Raw genomic sequence first — 16,381 nt, forward strand, 5'->3', positions numbered from 1 at the left:
TGAGCGGGAGCAGCTTTAGTGCAGGTGGGTCACAGATTAGTGTCCAGGAGTCTTTTAGGGTATTTCGAGCGCGACGCGCTTTTCTTCTGCCACCGAGGTTTCTAACTGCAGCTTGATGTCTACACGTAACGCAGATCCGAGGTGTGATGCACCTGGAGACCTTGCCTTGGTTTAAGTGCATCTATTTAAAAAGATAGAGCTGAACAAGTGTTAACCTGCTAGCACAGACACAGCCCTACCAGTATAAATGCCTCCATTGATGTAAAACTGTTTATACCAGAAACCAGTTACAATGCTCTAAGTGTCTCTCCCGAGGGACTACTTCTATTTAAACAGCTGTTTTTAATCCGAAACTTTAATTGGTGCGAACACTCCAAGCAGTCCCTTTCCAGGGGAAGGGAATTTCCAGCCCTACTTTAGTCTCCCCAGGTGGATGTTGCAGGGACGCTGACTTGTCGGGAGGGAGGATCGTGCTCGGTTTCCCACATGGATGGTTTCACGCTGCTTTTGTTTACAGGGTGAGAGAATTCCTCTTCTTGTGACCGTGAGGTTTGGAGAGGGGGAGTGTCCTTATATATTTCTTCTGTAATAACGTAAGAGAAGTAGTCAGCAAGTGAAACTGAACCCTTGCCATGTTTGTTGCAACAGGAGGTTAATCATAAACTCTGGCAACTTATAAAAGGGGTGGTTTCGTTCTGTGGTGTCTGTAGCAAATGTGTGCTGTTTAGGAGGGTCTGGTCAGCTGTTTGCTAAGAGGATCAAAAGCAAATACAGCTTCCCCCACGTGTGAAGTTGAACAAGCGTCCAGACGTTATTTTTGGTTGTATCCTGTGATTTGCTTGAAGGAGGCTTTTTGTTTTTGTGTCCTTCTTGTGAATGGATGTGTGATGCCCATGCTACGAGGTGAGCGGTGTTGGTGTGATTTGTCCCAGATAAAGGAGAAGGTCTTGGGTACTTTTGAGCTTGTGTTTGTTGTTTCGCGTCTGGCATTTCGCCGGCATTGTCTGTAAACTTCTTTTTCAATGCTCTTTGAGAACATTTGAGTATATTTCCATAAGAAGATCTGGCGATACGTGTAACTTTGCTCCTTTTAGGCATTGTAATCCACTCACTTAAGAAGAAAGTCAAACCGTGACAAGGCAGTGATACTTTTGCTGGCACGTGACGAGGAAGGAGATGTCCCTTGACGTAGAAAGGATTGTCTGTTGACATTCTTCTATCTCGCCCGGTTATAAGTAGGTTATCCCTGCTCAAATTATGCAACTCTGCAGACAGCCAGACTTCAGGAATTCCAAATACTTCAATGTGTCAAGTGCTGACTTCTAAATTAAATGCTACGGTTGCAGAGCGCGTTCACAGTCTGTCACTTGAAATACGACATCAATCTTGGAATCACGTGCGGCTGAAAAGGGGCAGCAACTTAATTGCCTGTTTCTTTGAAAAAGTGTTGTGTAAGATTGCAGGAGCAAAACCAGGTGCCTCCACCTGCAATAACGTTTCGATGTGGAAGTAGGTAGTTAGCATTTCAGCAGTTATAAGCAGAAAAAAAAATACTTAAAACATTGATTTATGCAAGAAGTTGAAATGCCTCACTTTTTGTAGCTGCTGCTGTTGCCTCGAAAGATGTGGTTTCTGGCATATAGATCTAATTAAATAGTTGTGTACTTGTTGCTAAGTAAACATAGGAGTCCATTACTCTTAACTTGCCTTAGAGATCAAATTGATTCTTCTAATGGTTTCACTGGATGAAAACAAATGTCTAGTACGGCTTTGTAAAAGATGCCTAAATGAAATGGTGGTGGTAGGGAATGAACTGCGAACCTGATAAAATGGCATTCGCATGTATGGATGGGAAGAGAGGAATTGTGAACACTCGGATTTCATTTAATTCTTACGTTCCATTTAATCAAGTTAAGGAAGTGACTTAAGCTGTGTTATTTGTAGATAGCGTGTTTTTAATGTATTCAAATTTAGAGCTGGGGAAATAATTATTTGACATGAACAGGTTTATCAGAGTATGTGCATGATGGGAAAATAAGGACTGCAAAATGTGTTGAGCTCAGCGTGTGGTCTGTGACAGTGGCCAGAAGTAACTCGTTAGGGGGAATTCCACGTAGGCAGAGCAGTCATCGTTCCTTGGAGCATCTACCAGCGGTGAAGGGTTTGGAGGTGGCCAGAGCTAGAGGGTGCTGACGATTGTGCTTAATAGTGCCTGTTGGACTTGTCACCTATGGATTTGCCTAGGTCTTTTGAACAGTTTATGCCTGTAGCTTCTACGGTATACTGGGCGATGGATCCCACAATTTGTGCAAAAATAATTTCTTGGTTTTTCTCACTGAGTGCCTCCTGGTTTTTGTAGTATGAGAAAGAATAAAGAATCTTTTTCCAGTCGGCACCTCATTTGCAATTTTGTAGATCTCTGTATTCTTAGTTTTCTCTCATTGTTTTCTCTTTTTTTTTTTTCCTCTTTTCTAAGCTGTATTGTCCTAGTCTATTTAGTACATCTGTCTGTGGAGGTTCTTCTGCGTCACTTTCTTTTTTTTTTTCTTTGAGGTCTGCTATATTCTTTTGAGGTGATTTGACCACAACATTTATTTGCTTGCTTTACCCAAGAAGACTGAAATAAAGGCAGTTTTTTCAGAGCATTAAGAGATGCTGTCTCATAAAGGGGTACTTTGTAGCTCATCTGTGATAACATTATAAACATTTACTGGTTGTAACATTTTATATTCAAAAGTACAAATGAACATAGTTGTAGTGAGAGCTATTTTAGTGGAAATACAGATACTGAAGAAGATCTTAGTTTATAAATGTAGCTACAGATGGAAATTGATACAGCATTCTCTATTTGGATATTACCAAGAGTGGTTTAGGGAAAAACTGCAATTATGGTGGGTACTTGCTGGAGTTAAGTCTTCTGGAAGGTTTTGGAAGCGTGCGGATGCCATGTCCTATGGAGACTCAAGAGCCCTAGAAATCACTAGTGGGTTTGGAAATAACTAGTGCGTTAAGGGGCAAGTTGGTCCCATGCTGGGGGCAGATATTTACATAGTATTGGAGCTCTGCAGGTCTGACAGTTTCTGCAGTTTCTTTTCAGCACCTTGGTTTGTTTTTTTTAAGTGGATAAATACCCCTGTTAAGAAAGATCTACTCTGAGAAGTTTCTGTGAAATGTTAGTAAAGATGCTAGAGGTTTAAAAAAAACAGAACACGAAACTCTCCTCCTTATCGCCAGCCTGAACCGTGGATATGGTTCTGCCTGTCCAGGTTTGGCCATACAAGGGAAGAAAGTTAGAAAGTCGGTATAGTTGCTGCTCACCTGATTTGGGGATAAATAGAATGATTTTTAGTTTTCGGGGGCCAAGAAGAACTCCTCTTAGATTTTTAAGTTTATCTGCATAAATGAGTCATTAGGAAAATAAAGGGTACACATAGTGCTAAAAGGGTGATGACACAACCACATTCCTGCCTTGCTTCAACTTGTTCAGGATTCTTTATAGACGCTTCCGTTCAAAAGGTGGCTGCTTGTTTATGTGTCTGTGACACCTTGACTAGCTGGCTGCTGTCCATGCTGTCTGGATTAGCAATGCCTTTTCGCCTCTTCAGCTCGTACACGATGTGTGACTTTGCCTTGATCTCTCCCCTTTGCTCTTTACGCAGGTTTTTCCATCGTGTGGCTTGTCAGCGCAGGCTTCCAGTACTTCAGACCTTAAGGGGGCTAGCATGCTTCTGGGAGATTTAAGATTTGCGTTGGACTTCGGAAAAATTAATTTATTGTAGTTAATGTGGATTTCATTAAGGTGTAACGCTTCCTTGCTAATCAGGAATAAAAGGGAGAGGAGGAAAGCTGTCATTTTTTGTAGTAAACCTGAATACTTTGAACAACAAATCGGTTGACAGGTAAGCTTTGTGCCAAACTAGTGAAAACTAGCACTTAGCCAAATTTGGCTGTCACAAACCTAATGATTGTGATATGCAGTTACAGTCATTTGTTTCTGTAAAATCAGGAGACAGGTATGTCATTTCCAAATGACAAAAATTAAAGCCTCGCACACAATAAGATGAGGGACAGCTTGGGGGCGTGATAGCGGAGGGGAGGAATTCTTCAGTTTGGTCGCTCTTGGCAGCTCTTGAGGCGTAATGCACCCAGGTAGGCCCTGGTTTTTGTCTTGGAGGAAGCAAAGAAATAATTTCTTCTCTGAGCGCGGTTTTCACTGTGCCATCGGTTAACACTATTTCTGAAGTAGACCCGCTTTGGTCTGAAAACGTGAGGCATGTGCCCTTTTCTCTCTTCAAAGACACGTAGTAGGTCTTGGCAGTATTCTGTAAACAGGCGTACATGTCTGTGAGGAAGCACAGATTTGTTTTGTTTTCCTTTTGACTCTTTCCTGGATCTAATGCAGTAGTGCTACCAAGAAAATCTGTAACTGTACTAGAATTACTTTGGTATGCAGATAGGAAAACCCATGCCATTTTTCTTGCTATTTCTTTTGCACAGTACCACCAAAAAGGGCTTGGAGATTTTTGCTTTTGTTACTAATTTGGGAGGTTGGCTTGGGTAGTCTTTTTGATGTATATTTTTCATAAGTTTATGTTGATACGCTTGCAGGGCTTCTGAAAGTGAGATCTGAACTGTTATGGGTAGCCATGGTAAAACAAGAAAAAATAGCTTTCTGGAATTAGTTTAAACTAGAAGGTTGCTGCCATGTGACAGATAAAAGTACTGTATGGATGTTTTTTGGCAATTTGCAGTGCTTAGAAGGACTTAATGTTCAACTTTTTGTGTTGTTTTGTGTCATTCGTTCGTACTGCTGTTAAAGACCAAAGACTATAAAACTGAAGCCTCGCTTTTTATTACACGGAGTGGGAAACGGTCATGTAATGGCTTGTCTATGCTGAGAAATTTGGGAAAAAATTTAACCTGAATTTGCACAGAGCAAAAGTGTAAAGAAAGTATTAAGATCACATAGAAATTACGCATGAACACTGTCGTGGAAAGAGTGGTTAAATTTGAATGGGTGCCTCAGGGATGTAGCGTATCAGTCCATTCAGTATAATCTGATTACGTTCTGTGGGGATTGCCTACATGCGGATACAAAGAGGACTATGAATTCACTTGTTGCTTTTATTCTAGTCAAAAAACCAACCCAGAGATCTGGTCATATATTAATGGCACAAGCATCTCCAGCACGCGCTTTCAGGGCAAACCACTGTTAAATGAGCGATCTAATAGTTTGGTCATGCGCTTTTTCAGAGCACTGGTGAAAAACAGAAATTGCAGGGCAGTGAATCTGTTGTGAAGTATCTCAGTGCATTCTAGCTAGTGAAGCTCACGCATTAATTTTTATTATGAGAATAAACGTAATTCAGTATATAACAAGACCTTTTAGCAGTTACTGCTCGTATTGTTAAATGAGCCTCGGTTTTAAGTACTATCTGAAAATTTGCTTTTATGTGTTATGTGGAACACTAATGTGAGATTCCTACAACGAAAAGTTCAAAGTGCTGGAGGCTGGGGAAAGTGGCATTTATCTAGTTTGCTTATTCAACCGTGTGAAAGCTCTGTTAGGCACATAAAGTTTATACTTTGCACTGCAGCTTCAAAAAGGCAACAAGTTAAGTCTGGGTCCTTTGAAGTAGCGAATGGTAACGTTCTGTTCTCTCAAAGAGCTGACTTCAAATGATCACACCAAAACTTGAAAAACTCTGTCGTGGCTAGGGAAAACAAGACTTGGGGCAAGGGAAAGGGAAGGCTGTGAAAATGTGTGGAGTTTCATGCATAAAGAGTAGCCAGAATATTGTACCCGATTGCGTTCCTGAAGCTCTTTGCGTGTTCTGCACCAGAATGGTGCAGAGTCACCATTTTAAATTCTCCTCAGATAAATTTTGTTCAAGAGGTCAGCTGTTGCATGAAACATGGAATTTGTTGGAACCAGCAAACCTCACGTAGAAAGGTACAGAGTCTTTTTAAGAAAATGCCATCTATCTTCTATAGGTATTTGTAAATGGTTTCAAGAAACATGTTGTCTTCTAGCTGTTGCGTAAAAAGTCAGTGGCGTCAGATCAACAATTTACATACGGCACGCACTACTGCCCTGATTATTGTAATATCTTCTTTTAATTAGATCCTGAGATTAAGAGCTGTCTTGCTGATCAGTGCACTTAATGTTAAGCCCTATCAGTTCTAGCTAGTACATGTTTCTAGCTGAAACGTCGTCTGGTTTAGTCAGATGCTCTGAAAAGATCTAAGCATAGTTTGCTTTACAGACACGCTAGGGGAGAGCTGCACCGAGAAGAAAAGCACACCAAAAAGCCTCTTGAGAACGTTTGAGGGTGTTAAAATAGATATTGACAAATACCTGACAAAAAATGAGGTATTAAAATAGTCTGATTGTTCTGTGGGCCTTTCAGTTATCTGTTCAATTTAATTTCATAGTGTGGAGATCTTACTCCAGAGTCACTTTTAACTAATTAACTTCCAGATTATAGGTCAAGTCTGTTAGTAGCTCCCTGGTATATAATGCCGAGGTTTTAATTTCGTACTGTTGGATTTCCCATGGATTCCGTTGTGTTCCTAGGACTCCAGTTCTCAGTCATTTGTTTTTATGCATTGTGCTGACGATACATCTTAACCGTTTCATCAGCATTTTTTGAGCCAGTGTCTCTACGGAAACACTCAGAGATCATTGCTAAAACAAGTCCTTACGGCACTTCACAGGTAAATTCTTTAACCTGTTATTTCAAGTACATGAATGAATTCTTTTCAGCCGGCTCCTTAGCTGCAGTTTGTCTATTCATCTCCTTGTTTTCACTGATAACTCTATATGTCATGTTATTCAGACAGTTTAATGAAGTTCTCATCATATGTGGCATTTCCTTTTTTTTTTTCTGAAAAATAGATTATCAAGTCAGTTTGACATACTTGAGCTTCAGTAAACACAGGTGGTGTCCCATTTTCTGTTTGTTTTCTTACTCTTCATTCTTCTTTTCTTCAGATTGTTTTCATTTAGCCAGATTTCTGCAGTTGTATACAAACACCTATAATGATGTATCTTTAAGAGATGGAAACATCTCTATATTTTTAAATAAGGACAACTTCTGCACTAAATATTTGAGAGATAAAATTAACACAGTGTTAATGTTGCCAAGCTTTCTGGCAGGTGTGTACCACAAAACGAGACAATCTTTGCATGGTCCTGCCTCTTCTCCTGGTACACTAGCACCTTTTCCTTGAGAATTAAAATATCAGTTTCCATGTTTGTAATCACAGCAGTGTCTAATGGAAACATTTTTAGATTGACTTCTAATGAAAGGAGTGGTAACATGTCTTACACACCTACGATGTGATCTTTAATCTAGAAGTTTTATCTAGACTAAGAGTTGCAGCTATGCTTTAATCTTCTTGCTGTATTAATCTAGCACACTCGGTGCCTACGTACAGAGCTCTTGATTGTCTGTCAGTGGTTCCGAAGCTTTTTTGGTTAGAGGCTGTTATCAGCGCTCAGCTTCCCCCATCAGTCAGAAGGGTCTGCTGTTGGCCATGGCCATTTACAGTGCTGTGCAGACTAATTTTCATTGCCCAGAAGCTAATGGGACCGTTTAGCAGGCTAAATTTCACGATGTATGACTTGAATTCCAGCTCTGTGACACTTCCCCAATTAATAATTCCTCGATTTATCTGTATTGGTTATCTGCTATAGAGCTGCCTCATGACAGCTGTGAGTTCATCAGCTGCAGAGACCAAAATCCTCGTTTGTCTCTCATTTGCTGAGACATAAGTGGCGTGCAGTTCCTGCAACAGAAATGAAAAAGGAAGGTTTACAGTAGGATTAAATTCTCTTGCCAGCTTGAGATCAGTCAGAAGAAAGTCTTGCAGGCCTCTTCCTGTAGGCCATATATACGGGATGATAAGGGACACGAATAAATCTGGAAGTGTCACTTTCACGAGGCAATGACAGGCCAGAGCTGCGCGAGAGTCTGCTGCGAGTATGTGGCGGCTGGTGAAGTTAATGAATGTGGCCTTGGCTTCTGTAACCTATTATGGTCAGGCAGATGACTTCTTAATTCTGCCAGATGCAGGGGTTGGAAGAGCTCCTTTCTGAGTTCCAGGACACGCTTGGGGCTTTCAAACAGATACCGTCTGCAAAGGACACGCTGGAAGATGTGTTGGCGCAAATCGGTAAGTTCTGTGTCTTGTTCCGCTCCATCACTGGGAAGTTTTCAAAGGTTTGTGGAGGCACTGTTGTTGACAGATCCGGCTTGGTTTGCGTGTATGCATTTCCATCCTCTCTGCTGAGTGCTGGGCTCTAACGTAGGCTCCTCTTTAGGCTGTAGTACTTCTTCCTATCAGCCTGCACCCAGGCTCTCTTTATCTAATATCTCCTGCCACGCTGTCAGAACATGACTGCTGAATTTTTACATCCGACTCCTTCATTTCCATGCAAATAACTAAACAAAACAAAAAATCCCTAAGACACATTGCGCTTGACATTATGCGTAGAAACAACAACTCCTGAAAAATAGACATGGTTTAACCAATGGTTTATGACCTCATGGTGCAAGAACAAACAGCTCTGTGACATGTTTTATGTTGGTTTTAATATTCTAAATAAAAGTAGTAGATGTGTTCCCCTCTTTTTCATTACAGTAGATGTTGCTGTTTTCATGTATCCAGCAAACGTCCTGCTTTTATATGCTGAGGCAGTCTTTTAGCATGAGGAAGACTTCGGTTTTCTCACTGTGGAATCTGTACGCTTTTTACTTGGAGCTTTATCGTTTAGAAACAGTACAGCCGAGATGCTTGGAACGAGACAAATATTTATGAATTATTCTTGGTCTGTATTGCTTTAACAGCAGGTATTGTGCTGTTTGTGTTTAATATCCACGGTGTAAAAAAAAAAAAATCTGCTAAACTGCGGAGGAAGTAGAAGAGCGTGTGAAGGTACTGTCCATCTTTTGGTGCAGAAGGTCGAAATCAAGTAAGAGGAATGTGCAGAAGTGGACTGCAAGAATGGTGCCTGTCCCTGTCGGGCCTCGCAGCAGAGATTTGGTAGTATGTTGTTACACTTTGGCTTCTCTCACAGGCCCCTTCAGTTCTGTTCAGATGAGCTCTGAGTCAAGACAGCCATGCTAAGTGGACACGTTTCTCGCCCTGTGTGTCAGGAGGGCTCAGGCAGTTGAGGGACGGGCCACTGGAGTTTTGAAAGTGCTGTTCAGGAGCACACTGTGTTCAGTCAAAACTTTGGAACCCACTTCAAGGTGATGAATGAGGATGACAAAACAATTTTGGTGACCAGGCCCCGGGCTCGTCATGACAAAAGCTGAGGAGAGAAATGATAATTTTTGTAATTATTTTTAGGAATTTGCACAGAACTGGGAGCTCTTTAATTAGCCTCACACCTGGTGCGTATCAGTTGCCTTACCACTGAGTAAACCACATGTTCCGGCATGTGGAGAGCTTGAGTGCATTCAGCAGCAGCACTGGTTTCTGACCAAAGGTTACGCCTTGATGCCAGTAACAGTGAAAACTGAAAGCCAGGATAGGTGAATTTTTTGCTATCTCTTGTATGGGAATATGCATCAAGAAGTTAATAACTTCTAAAAAACCAACAGCGATTAAGGCGCAGTTGCCAAAAACAGTCCCTGGGTTTTGAATGGTAAATTGTAGGGGTGATAAGCGGCTGGGAGCCACGGCAGCTCGAAGAGGAGGGGTATCAGCTCCCTCTATATTTAACACTCAGCTGAAGTTCCGGTCATGCAAACTCATCTAAGATAGTCTGTACTCTTCTGTGAGGGGAAAGAAGTCAGTTGTTACTGCAAAAATCGCAGCCTGAACTTTGCCTTAAAATGTATATGTAAATGTTTTCTGATTTTATCCGTTCAGAAGTGTTCTGTTGCAGCTGACCTACTATCTTAATTTACAATAAAACCATTTTGCAGAATAAATTGCTGGTTTTGGCACCCACTACTTGTCTCAATGCTTTCACCAGCACTGAGAATTAAAGTGCACCTACCAGATCTGTGTCATGCAAATCCCCTTTTCCATCATCTGAGTTGTTCTTTTCCTATCCCCATTAAAGATTAATGTTTTCAATAGAAGTGATAATGTGAGTCAATGGTCTAACTGCGATCTAGGGCTTTGCTATACCTGCACACGTGTTCTTTCTTCTCATGGCATGTTACAGGTAAAGCTTTTGCTCTCTGTTATTATGGGGTTTAATTTTGGTGAAACTTAAGAGATCTGTTAGGAATATGAAACAGGTATTTCATGGGTACTCTGGCCCTCCTTGTTCCCGATTAATTACTTTGCAAGAGGAGTTGTTGGATGCTTTTTCACCTTGTCCTTTGCAGATAAATACTATTCCTGGTCTGTCGGGGAACTTAGACTTAAAGGAATAATGTGTGCTTTTGCACCTGCCTCTCTTTCCTGTCCTGCAGAGTTTTACCTGGATTGGTACCAAGCAAGTAAAGTTATTGTGGATCCTGGCAGAGCTCAGGATTTCCAGAAGTGCAAATCTTTTCAACAATTTTTCGTGAAGAGTTGCAGCCTTGGTCCTTTGACTTGCAAGTCTCAGCTGTCACAGCGCTGACAAGAAACTTAGCTAGATCCTTACAAACTCATTTAAGATGGGGGAAGGAGCTTATGCCCCACTGCAGTTTCCACAAGTGTTAAATAGAGGCCTGGGTACACAGAGTTCACTTTTCATCTGTAAATTATGTAGGCTGATGTAAATTACACAGACCTGGATCAGTTAGCATTATTTGTGTGCGCTTAGACATTTGAACCGTAGCTGCTTCTTGAGAGTGTTTTAGTCTGCCTCTATGAACTCTTGTTGTGAAATACTGCCTGCCACCCTTCTACAGCAGCTTCTGGTGGTCTGTAACCAAAATTTAGGAAAATCTTTTGGAAAGTCTCTTTGCCAGGAATTTTTCCCATGAAGAGGTGGCTGCTTCAGAAGCCATTTGCCACTGTAGCATCCTTGGGAAGTGCTCTTTGAAAAAAATTTAAGTGGTGAACATAGGTACAAAATTGTGCCTGGGTACAAAGGAGCTGAGATGCTTTTTGCAAGCAATACTAGTGGTAGATTAAGTCAATAGCCTCAAAAGCTCTGGCACGTGAACTTGTCAAAAAGTTGTGTCCCCAAACCACGTTTTTACAAAACAAATGGCATTATCTTATCAAATGTAGTGCTTCTGGAATATGTGGGAAAAGCAAAACACACTCTTTCGTATGCCTTCTACTATGAAAGGGAATGTTACTGCTAACAAGAAATAGATGCGTTTCAGGTCTTCAGCTTGCTGCATGAAATTGCTCTACCATTAAAGGTCTCAAGTGTGAGTTCTCCGGAGTTACTTATCTCACTGTCAGTGATTCTTCACTGGGCAGACCAAGATCTTCCCAGAGGACCGTGCCCCCCCTCCCCCGCCAAACTCCTTAAACCAGAAAATGCCTGAGAGTTGTCCTGTTCTGTGAAGCTGGGAGGAAAGGGACACAGAAGCAATTGCAGTGGCTTAGGGTATTTCAGTGGGAGTGGTTTGGAGAATAAAGCTCTGGTTCCCTAACTGAGAGACGGGGGACCAGGTCAGCCCTGGTACTGAATGCTCTCCTGTGTTTCGCAGGGTATAGCGTCACCTCGGCCTCCATTTATAGACTGCTCCTCAGCATCTATTTCAGGTTTTAACATAACGGTAGCTAACTTAACACTAGCTCCTTTGTGCACTTACAGTCTGGAGTATGCCGTCTTAGAGGAAATTGAGTTCTGAAGCACTGCATACTTATCTGAATCATTCATTTCCCTGGTCCACTCACCCACTGCAGCTAAAGGTTACAGGTTTGCATTCCACAGATTCCAGTACACCGAAGTGAATTCTGCACACTGACGTAATTTTGAGCAAAGAAACCTTGTGTTTGCCTTCTCTTTTTCATAAATACCATCAGGCTTGGCAGTGGTGGGCCGAGTTCAAACTAGGTTTACTGACCTGACTTAAAATATGCTTTAAAACAAAGTTTTAAAAGTGCTGTTGATTTGTTTGAAGTGAGAACAGTTGGGCAGCTCCAGTCAGCAGTTTTGTCAAGTGAAGCAAGGCAAGATTTGTAGTGGGAGATAGTACCTTTTATTAGGCCAGCTGGTGTTGGGGGAAACAGATGAGTGTTTAGATACACAAGTGAAATAGATAGATTCTGTCTTTTTTAGCTAGAATTTAGATACACAATTCTGAAATAGAAATTAGCAAACTTGAAGCTAAGTATGCACTAAGAGCAGTTGTTTAATTCAATTATAAAGCTAATTATGCTAACCAGTTAGTTTGAGGGAGCAAGGGGTGCTGGTACCGGTGTAGCACAGTGAGAAGTTGGCAGAGATAAGGTGGTCCAGGTCACACATCTATCCCCACGGCAGATTTGTCAGTGCCTGGACTGCTACCGCTGTTACGGGATGCTGCCGTAACCGGTGCACAAGGAGTGGTCTGGGTTAAAAAGAAATGTCAGGAAAAAAAAAGGTTAACTAGTGATCTGATTTACACCACAGCCTCACAGTTGAATGAGCGTACCTGAGGGATTGGTGAGCATGAGGGTGGGAACTTCCGAAGCTTTTTGGACACTGAAGCCCATGTGGCATTTATGTATCTGAAGTCTGTTGGTTCGGTATTCAGAAAAGTTAGTGTTTTCAAGACGTTTTGTAAGTCGCCACTGGTCAAGATACAGAGGTTAAAGGTGGGATGATAGTTTTGTGGCGCTAAAAAATTATTCAGTTCAGTTGTAAAATGATGTAGCTAAGTGAGAAACTGAACGCGAACAGCTCTATGAGTTTATTTCACTGACTCTTCCAAAGGAAAAAGCAAGATTATTTTAGGTACCATGTTTCAAAACAAATGATTTGAGCCATAACATTAGGCAGCAGGTGAATAAGAAGCTAACTTCTGGGTATGTGGAAATAGGCAGGTCACATAAACAGTATTTTTAAATTCTGCGAGGTTTCTTTTCCATTTATACAACATAGTGTACACTTTCACATGTTTACTGTTTCTACACGGAGAAACTTGACGTGTGTTTAATCATTGTCCCAAAAAAGCTTAAGTGATTTGGTAGCTGTTGCTAAAACTTGTTTTTCAGTAGCCTTGAAACAGTAAAAATGAGCTAAGTTGCTTTGAACTACTTAAAGGTCAGGTCTACATTAGTGCTTGTGGGATTAAAAAAAAAAAACCCAACCAACAACTAATTTTCAGATGAATTGTACCAACTCTTTGGTACGGTAGCACTTACCTTCAGACTGCTTTCGGCTAATGGTGGAGAAATTTCTCCTTGCCCTGGAAGTCCTGAAGTGCTCGCGTTCGAATTCTCACCTTGTCCGGGGATCTGCACTTTGACAAGGTGGTGGATCCCCACACATTTCCAGCGCAGGAACAGACACTGGAAAAAACATTCTCTTGAACTCTAAGCATCTGTGGCAAAGTTAAATATAGCCTGTTAAACTAAATACGGGCTGAAGTGTCCTGCTGAGAATATTTTTTAAACTTTGGAAAGTATCTTTAAATTTCACCGTGTTTCTCTTGAACTTTGTAATACTCTCACGTTTTGTGGGCCAGGGCATAAGCATGTGCATGGGGATTGTGGGGAGGAGGAGCTGTGCTGCCAGCAGCTGGGAAGGGAAAGCAAGCCACCACTTCTTCGATACCAGCCCCAGTCCCGGCTCAGAGAATCGCTGATGCTTTGTGGCTCGACGATGAACAGCAACTGTTCCAGCTCCAACCCACTTATCACTTAGTTCATGTGCGCACCTTGCACCCCACCCCAAGCACTCCCAAGGTACCCTGTCTAGTTCTAGTTTATGGTTCCTGAATCGCTCTTAAATGTGGCACCCTGTACCTTACGCTCTAGCAGCTGCTGTCATGGTCTCTCTAATAATCGGTAATAAGACGTGATAAAACGTCATTTGGAAAGGATGACAATCCAGAGATGTTAGACTTGAGATGAAGTTGCAACGTTGCAGCCCTTTACTCTCTTTTGTTGCTGTGACTTAGTGCAGCTATAAAAATGCCCTGTGCCACTAAAAGATCGACAGAGAGAATTGAACCATTTTGTAACCTGGCTAAGCTTTAGCATGCTTATCTCTTAATGCGGACAATATTTTCATATTGTTTAAATTACCTTCTAAAAATATTCGTTGTTTTTACTACCTCATTAACTGAAAAGAACTGATATTGTTGCCTCTCCTCAGGCCACCCCTTTTGATTTTTCTGAAAATAGCATGCATATGCATACGTCCTTTGTCCACACTGCAGCCTGTGTAGGAGCTGCTTGTTTGAATGGTGGTGTCAGTGCAATGAGGGGGAAGGTCATCTTGCAGCAGAGACTTAATGGAGCGGTATCCCACAGTCATGGCAGGCACGCTGCTCCTGTAATAAATCTAAATCAATTTATTGCACATGACTGACTTCCGCTATTTTATTTTAAATTCTGTAACAAGATCAAGGTCAAGGAAGCAAAAGATGAAAGGAGAAGGGGAAAGGAAGCCAGCAGAGGGGAGAGGCAGGCAGGAAGGGGGAAGCAGGACAAGGAATGGTTCAGAGCAGGGTTTGAAGGAGGTAAACAGAACAGAACTTTCACCCTTAGAGACCAGAGAGGTGAGCATTACTCATTCAGAGGAGCAGAGAAGGAAAATGGGTTAGTCTTCTGAGCATATAAGCATTGGGACTGTCGCTTGCTTAGGTTTTTCTCCTTGTTTATAATTACGTATTGGTACTATTTCTAAATACCAGATGTACCGTTGATAGTTCTTGCAAATGTATTATTCTTTTTGTAGCCAGTTGCTGAACAGAAGTACTTCTGGACTTCTGACATGCCAAGGAATTGCTGCAGCGACTGGGAATTCAGAAGGAAGGCTATCCCAAGGCCATATTAGAATATGCTGTTACAAGATTTTACCGTAGTGTTTTGGTCTGAGATCAATTAAATATGCTTTTCATTTGATTCATGCTGGAGAACAAACGGTCGGGATCTTCAGATGCCTCTTGAGGTCGATATGTTTTCTTTCACAGAAGGGAATGTTTTGCTTGTGCTTAACAACTTCCTCTGCAGTAGTGTGAAATTTCAGTTTAAACCCAAATGGCCCTTATAGTTTCACTCAGACTTTATACATACTGTTAAGTGTTAGTTAATCTGTTCTCTCAGAGAGATATTTTTCCTCTGTCTGAAAGGGTTTGCAGTATCAAAAGTGAAATCATAAGAACAAGAAGCAGCCAAGTGTAAATGTCTGTAGAACAAGGTAGGCTCTGACAGCTGCCATTTAAATATGTGCTAAGACTTGTGAGATTTGTGGCAAGTTGTTCCAAACTTGCAGTGCTCTTTGTATCTGCGAAGCTCCACATGAGCAATTTGCAAGCGTGGTATGTTTTTGCGTACATGTAAGGGAAAGGAGAAGGATGATGTGAAGAAGCTGCCTGACTCCAGGAAATAATCAGATCCAATTATGTTGTTGATGTGTAACCACCAACTTTACTGAGATGATATTTCTATATCATGTTAACTGTATGAGTCATGTGGAACACAGAAGATGTTTCATGGGAGCTGGGGGGGGGCTTTAAGAAGGTGAAACATGGTGGCTTATGTTTCCTTTACAGTAAAATAGTTGAGAAATAATTGGAAAAAACCCAGGAACTGATTTTCCTTGTTCAGAGGTGCCTCGTTCTCTGCATGTAGAGACAGCTGGTGGCTGCAGAAGTTCCAGTGCAGGGGCAGAGGATGTCTGGGCATATTGCACCTAGCTTAGCGCAGTGTCTTCCCCCTGTGTATTGCAGAGGGAGTGAATTGTAGATCAGCTTCATCCTCCTCAAATCAGAGGTGTTTAGTTTCCAGGTACTGCTGCAGCCTTAAAACTTGTGGACTGTGTGGGATGTAGAGCCCCATCTACTTCTTCAGGCCCTTGCACAAAAAACATACATTGGCTCCCACACGTAGAAGAGAACTGGTCCCCAAGAAGGCAGTTTTGCATTTTTCAGAAGAAAGTTGTTGCCTTCCTTGTATTATTTATCACATACATAAAATCAATTTGTGTGTATTTGATTTAAAGCTAAACTTTCCTTTGAGGTTTATAATCCATTGTGTTTTGGAAGGAATTTTCAATAACTTCTCATCCTAGTCCAGAACTATTTATTAAAAGAAGCTTTAGGCAATCAGTACCTGCACTACAGCAGGAAAGCAGAGCTATTGGTGACTGCTATTTTATGTTTACTAGCTTGAACTCTGTCCTCTGAAAATTCGTGCTGTAGTTTCTCTAAAGCTTTTCTGGTATTAAATACCTTCTCTGGGAGATTTGCTTCCTCCTGCACACTTGTAAGTAGACCCAAGCTAATGTCTTTTCCACTTAAAAGAAACATTTGACGAA

The sequence above is a fragment of the Phaethon aethereus genome (genome assembly GCF_964289735.1).
Source record: "Phaethon aethereus genome assembly, chromosome: 23".
In the NCBI taxonomy this organism is placed as follows: Eukaryota; Metazoa; Chordata; class Aves; order Phaethontiformes; family Phaethontidae; genus Phaethon; species Phaethon aethereus.